At 35.3% G+C, this 16,690-nt stretch overlaps 1 long non-coding RNA gene across 1 annotated transcript; it reads left to right on the top strand.

Moving 5' to 3' along the window:
* The first annotated feature begins 1,478 nt into the window (after nucleotides 1-1,478).
* On the top strand, nucleotides 1,479-4,297 carry LOC145823009 (uncharacterized). The gene is made up of 2 exons (XR_014365039.1): nucleotides 1,479-1,657; nucleotides 3,982-4,297. It is a non-coding gene; the product is annotated as an uncharacterized LOC145823009 (long non-coding RNA).
* Nucleotides 4,298-16,690: the final 12,393 nt, after the last annotated feature.

Here is a 16,690-nt window from a genome sequence, read left to right as displayed (position 1 = left end):
AATTATAATCCACAATCCACTTTTGTATTTTAGCTAGCCTCTTTTTTATGTACACACTTCATCAAACTCTCTAGGAGTTTTCTTAAGTGTGCAAGTGCACACCATGTGCCACTTACACAAAAAGTGTAAGTGTAAGGTGTAAGTATAAGTATAAGGTGTAAGTGTAAGGTGTAAGTGTAAGGTGTAAGGTGTAAGTGGGTTGCATATGGTGTGCAACCTCAAAAAAGGTGTAAGTGTAAGGTTTAATTTTTTACAAAAGGTGTAAGTGTAAGGTGTAAGTGTAAGGTATAAGGTGTAAGGTGTAAGTTGCACACCATAACCAAACCCAACTCTCTATTCTAAAATTCTATTTCATTAAAATATTATTTTTTTTTATTCTGTTATCTTTTTCAATTTTGTTAGCCATATTGTATTTTGATGATTATTTGATTATGTTTAGATTTTGTTCTTGATAAATTCAATTGATCAATATATTATGTTTTATCCATATCAATTTAATCTATCTCTTTGAAGGCTCAAATGATGTTAAATAGATATATTCCAAGACCAAAAAAGGCCCAAAACAGTAGCAAAACAGCTCCAATAGCAAAACAGCTCCAAAACTGCAAGAAAAAAGTTGGCAGGTTGCTGTAATGACCCCATCATGTATAATGATTAGCACTTAATCAATTAAAAAGATTTGAATTTTAATTGCCAATTATTCTAATTTAATCTGAGATTTATGAAAATTATGGAGACTGATTCGTATGTGATTCTATTGATGATTTATTTTGGAATTAGAAATTGAAAGCCTATATGACTCAAGAAAGTATAATTGGTAAATGAAATTATTTTAATTTCGAATATCGGACCATATGGGAGTTTAATTAAATATTTTATTCAAATTTATAAAATCAAAATTTGATTAATTGGGTTCGAATTAGAATTAATTAAGTTATGAAAATTGAGAATTAAGGTTATTATGAATTAAATTTCTTTATGAGGCATTCAATTGAGGTATTCATTGAGTATGTAATTTATTGGAAAGATTTTGAAGTTTAATTTGAAATTGAAGGCTTAAATGATTTAAGAAACTGAAATTGAGGATGAAAATAAGTTTAATTTAATATTTTGAGCTTTTTGGGAGTTTGATTAAAAATCAGATTCAGAATGATAAAGATTAAATATAATTAATTAGGTTATAATGGAAGTCAAATTAGACTGAGTAAATTATGTGGGATTTTAATTAGTTGTGATTAATTAATTTATGTACTAATCAAGTATTAATTATAATTAATTAAGACAAAAGTGGGGTTTAATTAAGTCAATGCTTAAATTAGTAACTTAATTTTAGAATATTCTAATCTTGTTGTATTGGAATCTTGTGCACGTGTGAATAGTGTTGAATCAGGAACTGGGTTTGTGTGTATGTGGTGCCAATTTCAAGTGAAGAAGTGGGCTTACTCCTTTTTCTTCTTCAGAAACTGTTTTTGTTGAATACGGTTTGGGAGGGATAGAAGAACCGAGAGAGAGAGAGAGAGAGAGAGAGAGTTAGGGAGAGAGAAGTCTAACCACTATGCTGGAAAAAGCTTTGGAGAAATGGGTTTAAGAGATCTAAATGAAGATAAGAGAGGGAACTCAAGGAATTAAAAAGAAATTCTGCCATTGAAGGTTAAAGGTGAGTATTTCAATCTTGATTTTTTTAAAATCCTTGTATCACACTTGGAATTAAAGATGAGTTTGGCTCAATTTCATGTAATTAAAAGGGTATTAGCAAGAAGATGATGGAATTAAATTAGATTCATGGTTATGGAATAAATTTATGAATTACTTATTTTGGGTTTGATTTTGGAATATCATGCATGAATTTTAGTCAAATTTTTACATACATGAACAAACTTTATAAGTCTCAATACTCTAATTGTACATGCATCTTAGATGTTTAAAAGATTTGAAGGATTAATTCCATGTTTGGGTATAAGAAGAGCAAGTTTGGGGGAAATATGAATTCATGAACATTTTGAACTTAATATTGAATTAAAAGAATTTTGGATGTAATTGGTTTGAAATTTGATCCTAATTTCACACATGCAAACATTTTTTTAAGAGTTTTATAACTTTAATTTCATGTTTTAGATAATCCTCCATGCATCATGAATTAATGGAATTAGTCTCATGGATTTTGTAAGAAACCAGATTTTAAGTAAGAATTAAGTAGACTCATAGTTGTAGAAATTAATTTGGAAAATTAATTGTTTGGATTTGATTTTGTAGTATTTTTTTTGTAATACATGAGTTTTTAAGGGAATTGAGCCATTCAAGTTCATATTTGGGAGAGATAAGGGAAATGTTTTAAGAAAATCAAGTTTATGGAAATTTGGAATTAATCCTAAAGTCTTGATTTTGTAATTAGATTTTTAATCTATGCATGTAAGGTAATTTAAGAGTTTTATTCAACTTAGATACATTTTAGAACACCTATGATGATAAATTAAGTTTTTGATTAAAAATTGAGTTAAGTTGAATCTCTAAGAAATTGATTTGTGTAATTCATAGTTAAGTTGATTTTTGTTAATAATAGCATTGGGTTCTATTTTTATATACATCATGAAATTTCAAGAGTTTGGAAAGTCTAATTCATATTTTAAAATTGTGGGTTTGATATAAAGAAAACGAGTTAAAACTAATTTTGGACAAATGGAGCATGATTTCGAATAAATGATTTCTAAATGAGAGTGCTTACTAAATTATACAATGGTTCTCTATATTTGTGTACCAAAAAATACGAGTTTTGAGGCTTTGAATATCAAAATTGAACTTCGATTACAATTCTAAAAATTTCAGAATTCACACTGCCCGCTCGAGCGAGGAAAGTCTCGCTCGAGCGTGAAAATCGAGCTCCCAGAAGTGTTTCAAAATTTTACAGTCCACTCGAGCGAAGACTCTATTTCTAGCCTATTTTGAAAAATTTCATTTAATTCACATTTTTATTCTCATCTCTTTCCAAAGCATTATAGACATGTTTTATGGCTCTATAAGGATTAATAAGCTAACAATCAACATTAATTAGTTGATTAAAGATTAAGTCATTAACTTAGTGATACTTGATTAAGAAGCCAAGTAAGGAATTGGTTTATTCAGAAAAGAATGATTTAGTAATAAAAAGGATTTGTGAAATGAGAACACGATTCATTTGACTAAAGAAAGAATAAGCGTAATGGGCCTTCGAATTATTTAGACAGAAAACAAGAAAGTCAAGTTTGATCAAGGGAGTAATATTGTGCTTCAATGTGTATATGTTATGTGTTTGTGTAGGTCACGCGCTATTGTCTACTTGATCTGTCTGATCTGCTTCTGCTACTATCTGTGAATAATAACTTAGTAAAGCTATGTTCAACTTTATTTATTTTCTATATGATGAATTAAGATCTATTTTTTGAAATGATATGTTCTGTACAATGAATGATTGCCTAATTTCTGACAATGTATTCGTGGCATCCTTAGTATTATGTGATATCTGTTAGCTGTTACCCGGTATCGGAGGTTCCACTATGGAACTTAATATGTCTACACTCTGTTACCTGTACTGGAGGCTCCATCATGGAGCTCAACATGTATATTCTCTGTTACCCGGTATTGGAGGTTCCGTTATGGAACTTATTATGTCTGTCATCTGTTACCCATACCGGAGGCTCCATCAAGGAGCTCAGCATGTTTATTCTCTATTACGCGGATCCAGAGGTTCCTTTATGGAACTGGTTATTCATGACCACCATATGTTCTGCATCTGTTCTGTATCTGCTCTATTAGCGCTAATGGATGTACCACGTATGATTAAGCATGATTTATGATTTTTGTACATGATCTAAACAAGAATATAAATATGAATCTGTTATGAATCTGAATTATGATTTCTGAATCTGTATGGACTTCATTTATTAAAACCCTTTACTCTGTTATTATTCACTGGGCTCTAGCTCACTGTATTATTTATGTATGTAGGTGATTAGGCGTGTGACCAGGCTTAGAGACATCTACCTGGAATATGTTTTTGTCAGCCAATCTATGTGCCTCCCATGGAGGTTCCGGATATGTCAAGTGTCTATGGCTATACGATTTAAAAGTTTAAGTTTTGTTTTCTTGTTTGGTTAAACAAGTCTTGTGTATTTTGTAAATGGGGCTAAGTCCCTTTTTATCTAATCTGTATATATATTATGACGTGAGGATGATGTGTACATATGTACATAAAAAAAGGTTTAAAATTTTTCTGTCTCATATAAGTCTGCACAGCTCAATGGACGTTGTATATTTGTTATTTGCTTCTGCTAGCCCCTAATATTAGGTTAATTTGTCTTAGAGGCCTTTGGTAATCCCAAGATTACTGGCCGGTTACGATGCTAAACCTATAGGGGCGGGTTTGGGTCGTGACAGTTGTAGAGGCCTTTGGCTGGCCGACAGATATATTGGTCGGCTGGATAGGTTTTTAGCCGGGCAGAGAAAGGAATTTTGGCCATGGCGATCGTTTGGCCGGACGTCCGGGAGGACGACCGACTATGGTATTTTGGGCCAGTTTTGCTTTAGTTCAGTTCTGCTTTGCTCCAGCTGTCAAACCAGCAGTATACTCAACGATCGCGATAGTGTCTTGCGAGAACGAAAATATAATAAAAAATAGATTAACCTATGAATAGTGTCTCGCTTAATCAGGTGAAGCACTGTAACAAAGTCAAAATGAATGGTTGCTATAGAGATTCTAATGGAGCACTTATTTACAATTTTTGCTCTCTACAATAGCTTCAAAGTTATTGTAAAGAGCCTAATGTAGATGATCTAACTGCTATCTGAATATTTTTTGAAAAGTTTCAAATTTTCTGTAATGGATTTTATTATTTTGACCAAAGAAGGCTGCAGTCCAAAAAAAGACTTCAAAACACTTCTTTAAGGCTCTATTTATTTAGAAGAAAAAAATAAAAAGATGATGAAAAATAAAAATGTTCGAAAGTGGAGTGAAAGAAAGGAAAAGAAAAAAAAATTTGCATGTATTTGAATAGATGAAAAATTTGTAAGAAAATGATAAGAAAAACAATATAATCGCTATATAACAGGAGAGAAACATGGGAAAAAAGAAAAATAAAATAAATCTCATCAAGATTTGTAAGAAAAAAAAATTTCTTGGTATATTTTGTAAGATAATTTTAGTTGTACAAAAAATTTTAGTTTTTATTATTTTGTAGAACTCTCTATCTAAACAAACACATAATTTTTTTTTTTTTTTCACTTTCTTATATTATCTGTGAGAGATTTGAATCCATTCCACATTGTTCCGCTAAGAATCTTGATCCATCTTATAAATATGTCATACTCACAAACCTTCAAGAGGTTTTTTTTTTTAATAAATGAAGAACAAAATTAAGTATACTTCATAATACAAAATAGATAATATCTTAGTTGCCCCGTTTGGTGTAACTGTTAAAACAAATTATAAATTATAGTTTAACTAATTATAGATTATGACTTTAATCAGAAGCTATTAATATATTTGGTATAGCTGCTGGATTATAGATTTAAGTTACTGAGTAGTGTTTGTTAAATAAGTTTTGAAGTAATTTTTTGTTATATAAATGTCTTTTTTACCCTTGTCTTTTTCTCCTTATTTTCTTTTCTTATTTTTTTTTTCTTCTCTTCTTTCTTTGTTAATTTTGTTTAATTTCTTTTCATTAGTGGAAGTAAATTGTATTTTTTTTATTAATTTTTTTTTGATTACACAATAACAATTAATAATATAAAAATTGTTAATGGAAGTTTGCCCTTATATAAAAATTATTCATTAAATACCAATTATTCTGTAATTTATTAATTTTTTAATTTACCAATTTTTTTTTTTAATTTATTAATTCTTCTCTTCTTTTTTAATTTATTAATTTTTTAATTAAAAACCCTAATCCAACGCCGACAGTTGCTAGTAGCTCCCTTCTCTTCCTTGTACTCCTACTGCCAGCAGCCCTTTTTCTCTTCCTTTTCATCCCACCGCTGACAGTCGTCGATCGTCACTCCCACTGTCGCAATCGCAATTACAGGGAGATTGCGATGGTTAGGGTCTTTGGTTCAGATCGCAATGGAGAGATCCTCTCTGGTTAAAATCGCGATGGAGAGATCCTCTTTGGTTCAAATTGCTCATTGTGAGCGATCAGAGAACATCTGAGAGAGAGAGAGAGAGAGAGAGAGAGAGAGAGAAGATAGAGAGCTTTGGTCGCTAGAGAGAGAGAATGAGTGCGAGAGAGAGAGAGAGAGAATGAGTGCACTGGGTTTATATACATGGTACACTTGTAATAACTTGAAATTGAGAAGGAAATTTAAGCCATTTTGCCCCTTAAATTGTAGTTGCGCGCTTAAGCTAATCCGAAAAGTTTCTCTCCCATTCAAAGAAAAAGTTGATTTTTGACTTACAAAAAGTTATAATCTATATTATTAAGCTAAATCAAACACAATAAAATAACTTAAATTAAGTTAAAAGTTGAAATAAGCTAAGAAAAAGTCTTACCAAACAGGCTTGATATGTGTTACGGTAGTGAGGTGGTTTGCCCTACATATATATTTACAAATATATGCACAAATTCGTATATATGATCCGTAAGTGTCACGTGGACCCACACGCATACTCACAAATATATTCATGCCATATTTACAAATCTGTTATCGGCAATGTTACATACCATTAAAAGTGATTCTCTAAAACACCTCTATTAAATTGACACACACTTAAAAAAAAAACACACACACACAATAATATTGTAGCAGTGGGTGGGGCCACTGCTACGTGATTAGGGATACCATTTTGCAATCTATTATATATGATCCGTAAGTGTGCCGCCATATTCACAAATTCGTATATATGATCCGTAAGTGTGCCAGGCAGGACATAGCATCATCAACACAATTATTATTATTAGATATTATATTTTTTTTTTGTTTTGAACGACTTTGACAGATATTATAGTTAAGAGTAATGATTCATCCCCCCTTTTCCCCTCACCCCCTTTGACCCCCTCTCTCTCTCATTGGTTACCTTTTCTTTTTCTTTTTCTTTTTTTTCCTGCTCCTCCAATCATCACCTGCCACGTGGCAAAGGGGGTGAGGGGGTGACCCCCAAAAAGGGGTCCCAAGCATTATTCTATAGTTAAATGTGAAAAACTACAAATAGAAAATAACAAGAAGGAAACATCTTTTATTGAATAAAGGACTTGGATGATTAATAGAATATATTAAACTAATCCACGACATGCTTCTTCGGTTTAGTGGAACTTATTAAATCGAAAATTATAAAATATTATTTTATGTCCGTATTTAAAGACACGGTGTAAATAATATTGAAATCAAAATATAATTAAATAAAATGTAATTTATCCTAAAACATATCAAAAACTGAGACATTGAGAAATATAAGGAAGAACAAAACTGTGCGTGCTCCCATTTGTAGTGAAAAAAGAGCAAAATTGTAAGTGTCTCGTGATGCAAAGCGAACAATATCTTGATGTATACTAAGACAATGGGATGGGATGATTTGCATATTATCTGTAGGAAAAATCTGTTTAAACTAAATAACAAATTGTGTGTATTTAATAAAAACATGACTGGAAATAAAATTCTAAAATTAAATTTCAGAATGTAAATTTTAATTCCTAAAACTCAGAAAAGAAATGTTTCTGAAAATGAAAGAAGGAAAGAAATTTCTTGTTCAAGTCTAGAACTAGAACAAGAACACACACTGAAATAATACAAAATTAATTTACATACAAAACAACTTACAGATTATTGCAGTATAGAAATGTAGAAAGAAAAGATAGCCAAGGTGTGTGTTGGACACACTTTCCTTAAGATCGTTACGTTCTCTCTACGGTGCTCGAGAACAGATGACACCAACCTCCCAGGATGCAACGACTGTATCCCAGAATTGCAGCACTGCAATCTAGATCTGGCGAACAGACTGAGTTGTGTATTGTAGACTGCCCGAAACTCCACTCCGCGCGCGAGGGCACGAATTGTAGTTCTTAGCTACTACAGTTCAGGCTCATGTCACGGTTCTGAATCTAATCTCACAAAGTGCAATGTAAGACTGATAAATCACCAAAGAGTCCAAATCCGGCAAATCGTTTTGGAAAATCGATTTTAATCAAAAAGCGCCAAACATGGATTGCTTTGCCAGATTTCAGAGTCGCCACCTAAATATTTTGTTTTGAAAAATTTAGGAAACTTTGACTCGTGTCTAACGCCACGTGTTTGTCATCACCAAAGTTGCCTCGGCTCGGGAACTTGGGTACGAGAGGAGAAGGTCCTGAAATGAGCATCCCTGCTCGCCTGATCAAAGATCGGCCTCTACTAATCATGATATGTTATTTTTGAAAACACACGTGTTCTTATTTCGGTTTATTAGCTAACTTACTATGTGATGTGCACAGCATACAAGTATAGATTAAATCGCTCGAATTGGAACAAAACATTTCATGTTTGTTTTCGAAAATGGTTTGAAAGTGCTACCCGCAAGTAGGCTAAGACGCGAATTTGCCACCCTCAAGTGGGCTTAGAAAAACATGATTTTGCCACTCCGCAAAGTGGGCTTAAGACTCACAATCATCAAGTTGTTCCAATTCAGGCAATCAAGCCTCCACCCACAAGTATTCATGTAGTTAAACACTTAAGCAGTTAGCCTCATGGCAAGCATGCTATCATGGCAGTATGCAATCACACCCATGCAATATGCTAAAGTGTAAACACTCACAGTGTACTCCAAGCCAAAAAAGAAGCTAGTTAGTAATCATGCATGATCCTAGCTACGTTAAGATACCTAATGCAACACAGGCAAAATACGACTAAAGTAGGCTCGACTATTCTAAGATGGATGCGACAATTGATACATGTATTCAAATAGGAATTGAAATACGATGCAGTTTGAATGATGCGCCGAGCCTAGTGCATGCAAGACAGATGAATGGATGCAAACATGCAAACATAAGTATGCTAATTGAAACATGCCCTAAAACTAACCATCGAAAGCGGTAAGTAAAAGGGAGAAAGAAATGGGGGTGGAAGACATGCATCACACACACGTACGCTTATTATAAAATTCGCCCTCTTGACGGAGGGTCCGAATGAATAAACTAACTAGCTACACTAAGCTAATTAATTACAAACCGAAACTAATTAACTATTCCTAGCTAATTAAATATTACAATCCAAATTGAAACAAATAGCTAAGTGCATTAACTACTTAAGTATAGAACCAAATAGTTAACTAGCTCAGCAAAGCAGTTAAAAAGGAGCCTCGGGGCGAGGGGTGTATTCATGCTTGGTCGGCTTCGCTCGGAAATCCACTACCGTGCCTCGTGATGCCTCTGTTTGCACTCTTCTGTATTTTTGAAAATTATGCCAACTTCCAAGATGCTTTTGATCCACCTTATGACCATGCTGAGGGGTGGTCGGCCAAGAGGAATGGCCATCGGCCAAAGTTGATGGCCATCGGCCACTTTTGATAGCCGATTGGTAGACTTGATGGCCGGTCGGCCACTGCTTCTTGCGATTTCTCCTTTTGCTGCAACAGAGCACAAACAGAGGCATGACAGTGTATTTGCAAGGAAATGTGTGTGCAACTACACTCCTTATCATGTCTCAAGCTCAAAGAAGTGTAGTGCTCGGCTCTCGAGCCACTAATCACGCATCTTAATGCATAATGGCCAAAGAGTCAAGCTTCCACAATGTTAATGAATGCACAAGTAACACACAAGACTCGAGAGACCTCCACCCTATCATGCATAATCAAGGGGCTCGGTGACTAAGAAATGAGGCATGTTTCATCACTTCAAGTATGAAACGTCTCTCATTTCTTGTGTTTAGATTAACATCCGATCCAAACACATGCAATGCAACACAAACATGTTATCTTGGCATGTTTTACATCAATTCAATTTGTTTACTCATTTTAGATTACCAATTAATCCTTTAACCGGTTAAGTCCAAAAGTGAGAAGTCCTCTAAATGGAAAGACGGACTAAGCCACAAGCACCTTGAGCATGAAAGAAGCATCATGCTGTTAGTTAGTAGAAATCCGTAAGAGAAGGCCAAAACCATTAGGCATGAACGCCTTGATTTCGTGCTCAAACCAACAAAGGGCTTAAAACCTCTTTCAAAGTGATATAACAAATGAAGAATGGGATGTAATGATATACATTCCAGCACTGAAATAGTATGCTAAATGACATTGAAACATGAAAACGATGCATGCAAGATATGCTTAGAGCTAAGAACGCCAAAGCTAGTGAAATGCATTACACTAGAAGCATGCCATATAATGCTCAAATGATTAAACCAACCCAAAACAGAGCTATAGCAAGCCAAAACAGTGGCTAAAATGATCTGAAATGATAGCATGAAAGGCGAGAAATGCATGCTCATGCAATGGCTCACAAACAAGGCATAAAGGTGCAACTCTCACACACATTGAGGGAGTGATAAACATGAGAGTGTGGAAAAGATATAAGCTCTGAAATACCATGCCAAATGATGCCAAGGCATGCAAACATCACAAATATAGCATGCTAGTGGTCTCAAAACTCAAGACTAGTGAAGCCCTCTATGCCATAGCTATACAAAGCAAGCCCCAAAAGGCCAAGAACACCCAAAACAGTCCTAAAGCATGTCAAAATAATGCTAAAACACGTATGGAGTATAGCCAAGACAAGCTAGCATGAAGGGCCGAAACACCAAGTACACTAGGCTAATGGGCAAGATTGCACTACAAGTACATGAAGCATGCAAGAGGTGACCAAGACAGCCAAAAACAGAGTTATGGAAGGTCTAAAAAGTCACAAAAAAGTGCTTGAACACAGCCACAAAGAAGTAGAAATACATGCTCATTTGGTGAGCCATCAATACATGCATGCAAGACAAGAGGAGGGGGGATCACCCCCTCCTATTTGGGACCTCAAAACATGGTTTCTACCACTGAAATTCCTCTGGATTTTAGTGGTTAAAAGGCCACGAAAAGTTGTTTTGAAAGGCCTAGAAAAATAGCTCAAAAGGCTTTACAAACCAAGGAGCAAAAGGGAGAGACAACCTCCTAGCCAAACAAGGCTCAAACTACCATTTTGAGGACTGAAAAACAGAATTTTTTTTAGTTTAAAAACACCCCAAAAACAGGCCCAAAGTAGTTGAAGAAGATGGCAAAACAAGCTATGCAAAACAAGTTTAAAGGGGAGAGTTTATACCTCTTGAAGCCAAGCACCAAAACAAGCAAGAATCTGAGCTCAAATCACCTTTTGGAGCTCAAACAATGTCCCAAGTAAGCTTCAAGCAACCTCCTCCCAAAAATAGGCAACTTTGATCAAGGATGCATAGGCAAACTAGGCATGTTTCTCTACTTCTATGCACAAGAGGGCAAGAGAAAGAGCAAACTAGAGAGAGAGACAGAGATTTAGCTCTGAAAATTGTAGAGAGAGAGAGAGAGATTTTAGTGTGAGAAGCTCTCAAACTTGCCAAAATATTCTCAGTTAGGAGATATATGAGATATAGCTTCATATATAGCAAAAAGAGAGCATTTGGTCGAAAATATCTGAGTTAGGACAGCTGGCACAAGCTGGAAACAGCTGGAAGTCTTCTTTCCAACAGTGGTGGCCTCATAGCTTAAATCCAAGTATACAAAATGATAGGCCCGATTTTGGCGAGGACTGCTCGTCTCTCTCTTAACGATTCATGCCCAACTTCTTCCTCGACTAGGTTTCTTCTCTCCACTCTTCTTTTCTTCAACTCCAAACCCCCGAACAAGGTGTTTTGAAAGATTTTTCAAGGATTTCATCTCTCTTTCATTCATTTCCACTTTGTCCTCGCTCGGTTTACCAAAAAGCGCAACATTTAACGAAATACGAGCCTCGGAACATCGTAGGAACTTTATTTCAAAAATATTTTGAAGGAGAGGGTTTTAAGGTCTAAAAACCATCCAAAATAGCTTTGGTCCAAAATGGGGTGTGAGGTTAGGATTTGACTCTCCTCTTGCCAAAGAAATCGAACCTTTGCCCTGCACGCTTTTCATCACCAAGTAAACCATTAGTAACGCCCAAGTCTTAAGGGCGGTCAAAAATGGGGTGTCTACATATATAAGAACAATATGCAGAAGAGTAATACAGAGAAATTGAGAAAAAATGAATGAGTGAATTGGTTGGAGAAGGTCTGAATTTATAGGCAAAAAGGTGACTGTTCGGATGGGTTTGGAAGCCCTCTGAACAGGTGCGAACCTGAAAACTGTCGGAGTGAAGAGAGTTGACCAGAGAAGGAAGGGATGCCACTGCACAGTTTTGAATTTTGAAATTTGGAGCAAATGTTTGAATTTTTCCAACAAAAATTGTGGGAAAAAATTTTTAAAAAAATTTCAAACAAATTTTGCCCAAAAATTAAAGCTAGGACCTCGACCCATAACCCACACCTGGTACGGCTCCGCTTGGCTCGGCCGGCCGATAGGATGGATGGTGGCGACGGTATGTGCGCGTGTATGGTGGTTTTGGGCCAAGCCCACTTTGTCCATAACTCTCCTCTTTACAAAACTTGGGGTGCCCCTTGGGGCCCAACCCAAGTCTATTCACCTAGAGCTTATATACTCACACTAACTCTGTTAAAGTTTCAATGTGGGACAACCAAATTAAGGAAACCTACATTTGATTCTTCAACTTCCCATTTCACGAGCCCAAAAACGACGTCAACTTCCCATCTACTCATAAATGGTTTTGACGAACCGTCTTCACCGTGTGACTTGCCACGCTGCAAGGAACATGTCCTCTTTGGGCCTACCCCAAAAGACGTGTAGGCCCAACTCAAATTTAGGCTTAAAGGTGGCCCAAAAATAAGCCTAAGAAAAACCATAATTTTCAACAATCCCCCACATGGATAGAGTTGACGGAAACGGATATGCAATATGCAAAAAATGCGAGAGAGTACATTAAGAAGATACCCTGTTTCGGGTTAGGTAGCTTTTGGCTTTGAACCTCCCCTAGTGAAAACTTATCGGACTTACTAGCTGTCAAATGCTTGAATTGTTCAGCCGTTGGTGTAAGCCAAGACAATAGATTATACACATAGTATCACCAAACATAGTCTTGTTAAACTGTTTTGTTCATTTTGGCCCTGAACAATACCTGGTTCAGTGAGTGCTCTAGAGAATTCAGTCTTTTAATTCTCATAGAACCAGCCTAGTTCACACTCACATAGGTAATTCTCATTAAGAATGTCCTGCCACACTACACTTCGATAACTAATATAAGAATCATTAAAAACAAAGTCATCCTGACTACGCTGTAGGGATCACTTTTCTTATCATAAAAAATGGGTAGGAGAGAGAACCTCTCTAATGATCGGGGAATCTCCATAATTCGGTTGTCCTATTGAACCTAGTTCTTGGGGTCTCCAGTTTTCTAGGTTGGGTTGCCATTATGGCAATTTTTAGTTAATAGGATAAACTAAACACTTGCTCTCTAGTTAGCCCTTTCGTTAACGGATCTGCAATATTATCTTTAGACCTTATATAGTCAATGGTAATTATACCATTTGAGAGCAACTACCTAACGGTATTATGTTGTCAACGAATGTGTTGAGACTTGCCATTATACATATGATTCTGTGCCTGTCCTATTGCTATTTCACTGTCATAGTGTATGAATATAGCTGGCACGGGCTTTGGCCAAATTGGAATATCTTCTAGGAAATTTCGAAGCCACTCTGCTTCTTCTCCTGTTTTATCTAAAGCTATAAATTCAGATTCCATGATGGACCTTGCAATGCAAGTCTGCTTAGAGGACTTCCAAGAGATTGTTGTGCCTCCTAGAGTAAACACATATCCACTAGTAGACTTTGAGTCATTGGTGTCCGATATCCAATTTGTATCACGATATCCTTCAAATATTGCTGGATATCTTGTATAATGCAATCCATAATTTTGGTATGTTTTAGATATCTAAGCACCCTAATTATAACTATCCAATGATCCTTCCCTGGGTTGCTTGTGTACCTACTTAATTTGCTGACTGCAAAGGCTATGTCAGGCCGTGTGCAATTCATTAAGTACATAATGACTTAGGAGTATTCTACTTGTGATATGTTTTCTCTTGTATTCTTTAATAAATGAGCATTATCATCTATAGGTGTCTTAGCAGGACGGTTGTCATGCTTCCCAAATTTTCTCAAAATTTTCTCAACATAGTGGGACTGAGATAAGGCATACCCATTAGATGCTTTAGAAATTTTCATTCCAAGTATGATATCTGCTACTCCTATATCTTTTATATCAAACCTTTGGTTTAACAATTTCTTGGTAGTCTTTATCATTTCGATATTGCTACCAATAATGAGCAGATCATCTACATAGAGACAAGTGATGACATAACCTTTGTCGGTATTCTTGACATAGACACATTTGTCACCCTCGTTTATTCTAAATCCATCCAAAATCATAGTATGATCAAATTTCTCATGCCATTGCTTCGGTGCTTGCTTTAATCCATATAAGGATTTGACAAGTTTGCAAACCTTCTTCTATTGACCAGGAACTTTGATTCCCTCAGATTGTTCCATGTAGATTTCTTTATTTAAATCTCCATTTAGGAATATGGTCTTAACATCCATCTGATGTAATTCAAGATTATACAATGCTGCTATAGTAATCCATATGCAAATGGATGTTATACTTGTTACAAGGGAATAGGTGTTGAAGTAGTCAAGATCTTCCTTTTGTCTATACCTTTTAATTACAAAGCGAGCCTTGTATTTATCAATTGACCCATCCGCTTTCATTTTCCTTTTGAAAATCCACTTGTATCCAAGTGGTTTGCACCTTGGAGGAAGATTAACCAATTCCCAAGTATGGTTTTGTAGAATGGATTCAACTTCGCCATTTATAGCCTCTTTCCATAATGGTACTTCAGGACTTGACATTGTTTCCTTAAAGCTTTGAGGCTAATTTTCTAACAGAAAAGTTAGAAAATTTGGACTAAAAGACTTAGATGCCCTTAGTCTCTTTCCACGTCTAGGCTCATCTTTTTGTTGGTCTTTGCCACTTTTCATAGCGTCAGTAAAAGTTCGTTTATTAGAACTTTGCTCATCCAGTTCAGATGATTCAGCTTGTTTAGCCATTGTCTCTGTATTTATAGGAATTTGATTTTCTTCATCATTTTTCCAAGGAAAGATATGTTCAAAAAAGGATGCATTTCTTGACTCGATAATAGTATTTGTGTGTATATCGGAAATACTTGATTTAATTACCAAAAATCGATATGCACTACTATTATTGGCGTAGCCAATGAATACACAATCAATGGTTCTTAGTCCAATTTTAGTCTTTTTAGGATTAGGGATTGCCACCTATGCCAAAGCACCCCCACACTTTTAAGTAATTATAAGAAAGTTGATGATCTTTTCATAATTCACAAAGTGTTTGGTTAGTTTTCTTGTGGGATATCCTATTTAGGATATAATTTGCGGATAAAATAGCCTTTCCCCACAAGTTCTGGGGTAAACCCGAACTTATCAACATGGTATTCATTATCTCTTTAAGAGTGTGATTTTTCAACCACTCTGTTTGATTGAGGAGAATAAGGTGTAGTGGTTTGGTGAATAACACAACACCAAGTTCTGAGCAAAACTCATCAAATGGTGCATAATATTCACCGCCTCTATCACTTCTTACAACTTTAATCTTTTTTCCAAGTTGATTTTCAACTTCTACCTTATATTGCTTAAAAGCTTCTAAGGCCTCATCTTTACTTCGCAATAAGTATATATAGGAATATCTAGTGCAATCATCAATAAAAGTTATATAGGACTTTTTACCACATCTAGTTTGAACAAATTTTAAATCACCAATGTTGGTGTGAATTAAAGCTAGTGGTTTAGTACTTCTTTTAATTTTATTAAATGATACTCTAGTCATTTTAGTTTCAACACATACTTCACATTTATGATTAGGATCAAGATTAAATTTAGGTAAACATTCTAGATTAACAAGCCTACACAAAGAACCAAAATTTATATGTCCTAATCTACCATGCCATAAATGAGAATAATCAACAATATAAGCAAAAGATGTCTTCTTATTATTAGAAGCAATAGTTGGTACAATAGTTAACACATTGAGCTTAAAAAGTCCATCAGTCATATACCCACAGCCTACATACATTTTAGCCTTAGTAAGTACAACCTTTTCAGATTCAAAAACTAGCCTAAACCCGTTCTTATTCAACAATGACTTAGAAATTAAATTTTTACAAATTTTCAGAACATGAAGTACATTGTTGAGAGTTCCTTCCTTTCTCGAGGTCATCTTTAGCACTATATTCCCTTGTCCTTCTACAGTTGATGCGGAGGAGTTTCCTTTGAACAGTTGTTCGCCATTTTCCACCAATGTGGCGGGTTGCTTCAGTATCCACCCACCATTTTTTAGGGTTGCCCACCAAGTTAGCCTCAGAGACTACTGCAGAAAGGTTGATGTCTACCAATCTCTTAGAAAGATTGTATCCCTCGGTTATGTTGGCTTGTGCTGGTTTCTTGCTAGAACTTGCTCCATCTTTTTTGCGGCTTTGACAATATTTTGCTTGATGTCCATCACCACCACACACATAGCACTTGCCTTTGAATCTTTTGTTATTCTCACCTTTGAAGCCTTGCTTGGACCCTTTGCCATCAT

This window comes from Camellia sinensis, chromosome 3 (genome assembly GCF_055761805.1).
Source record: "Camellia sinensis isolate YWXY chromosome 3, ASM5576180v1, whole genome shotgun sequence".
NCBI classification, from domain to species: Eukaryota; Viridiplantae; Streptophyta; class Magnoliopsida; order Ericales; family Theaceae; genus Camellia; species Camellia sinensis.
This window is presented reverse-complemented; position numbering and strand designations above follow the sequence as displayed.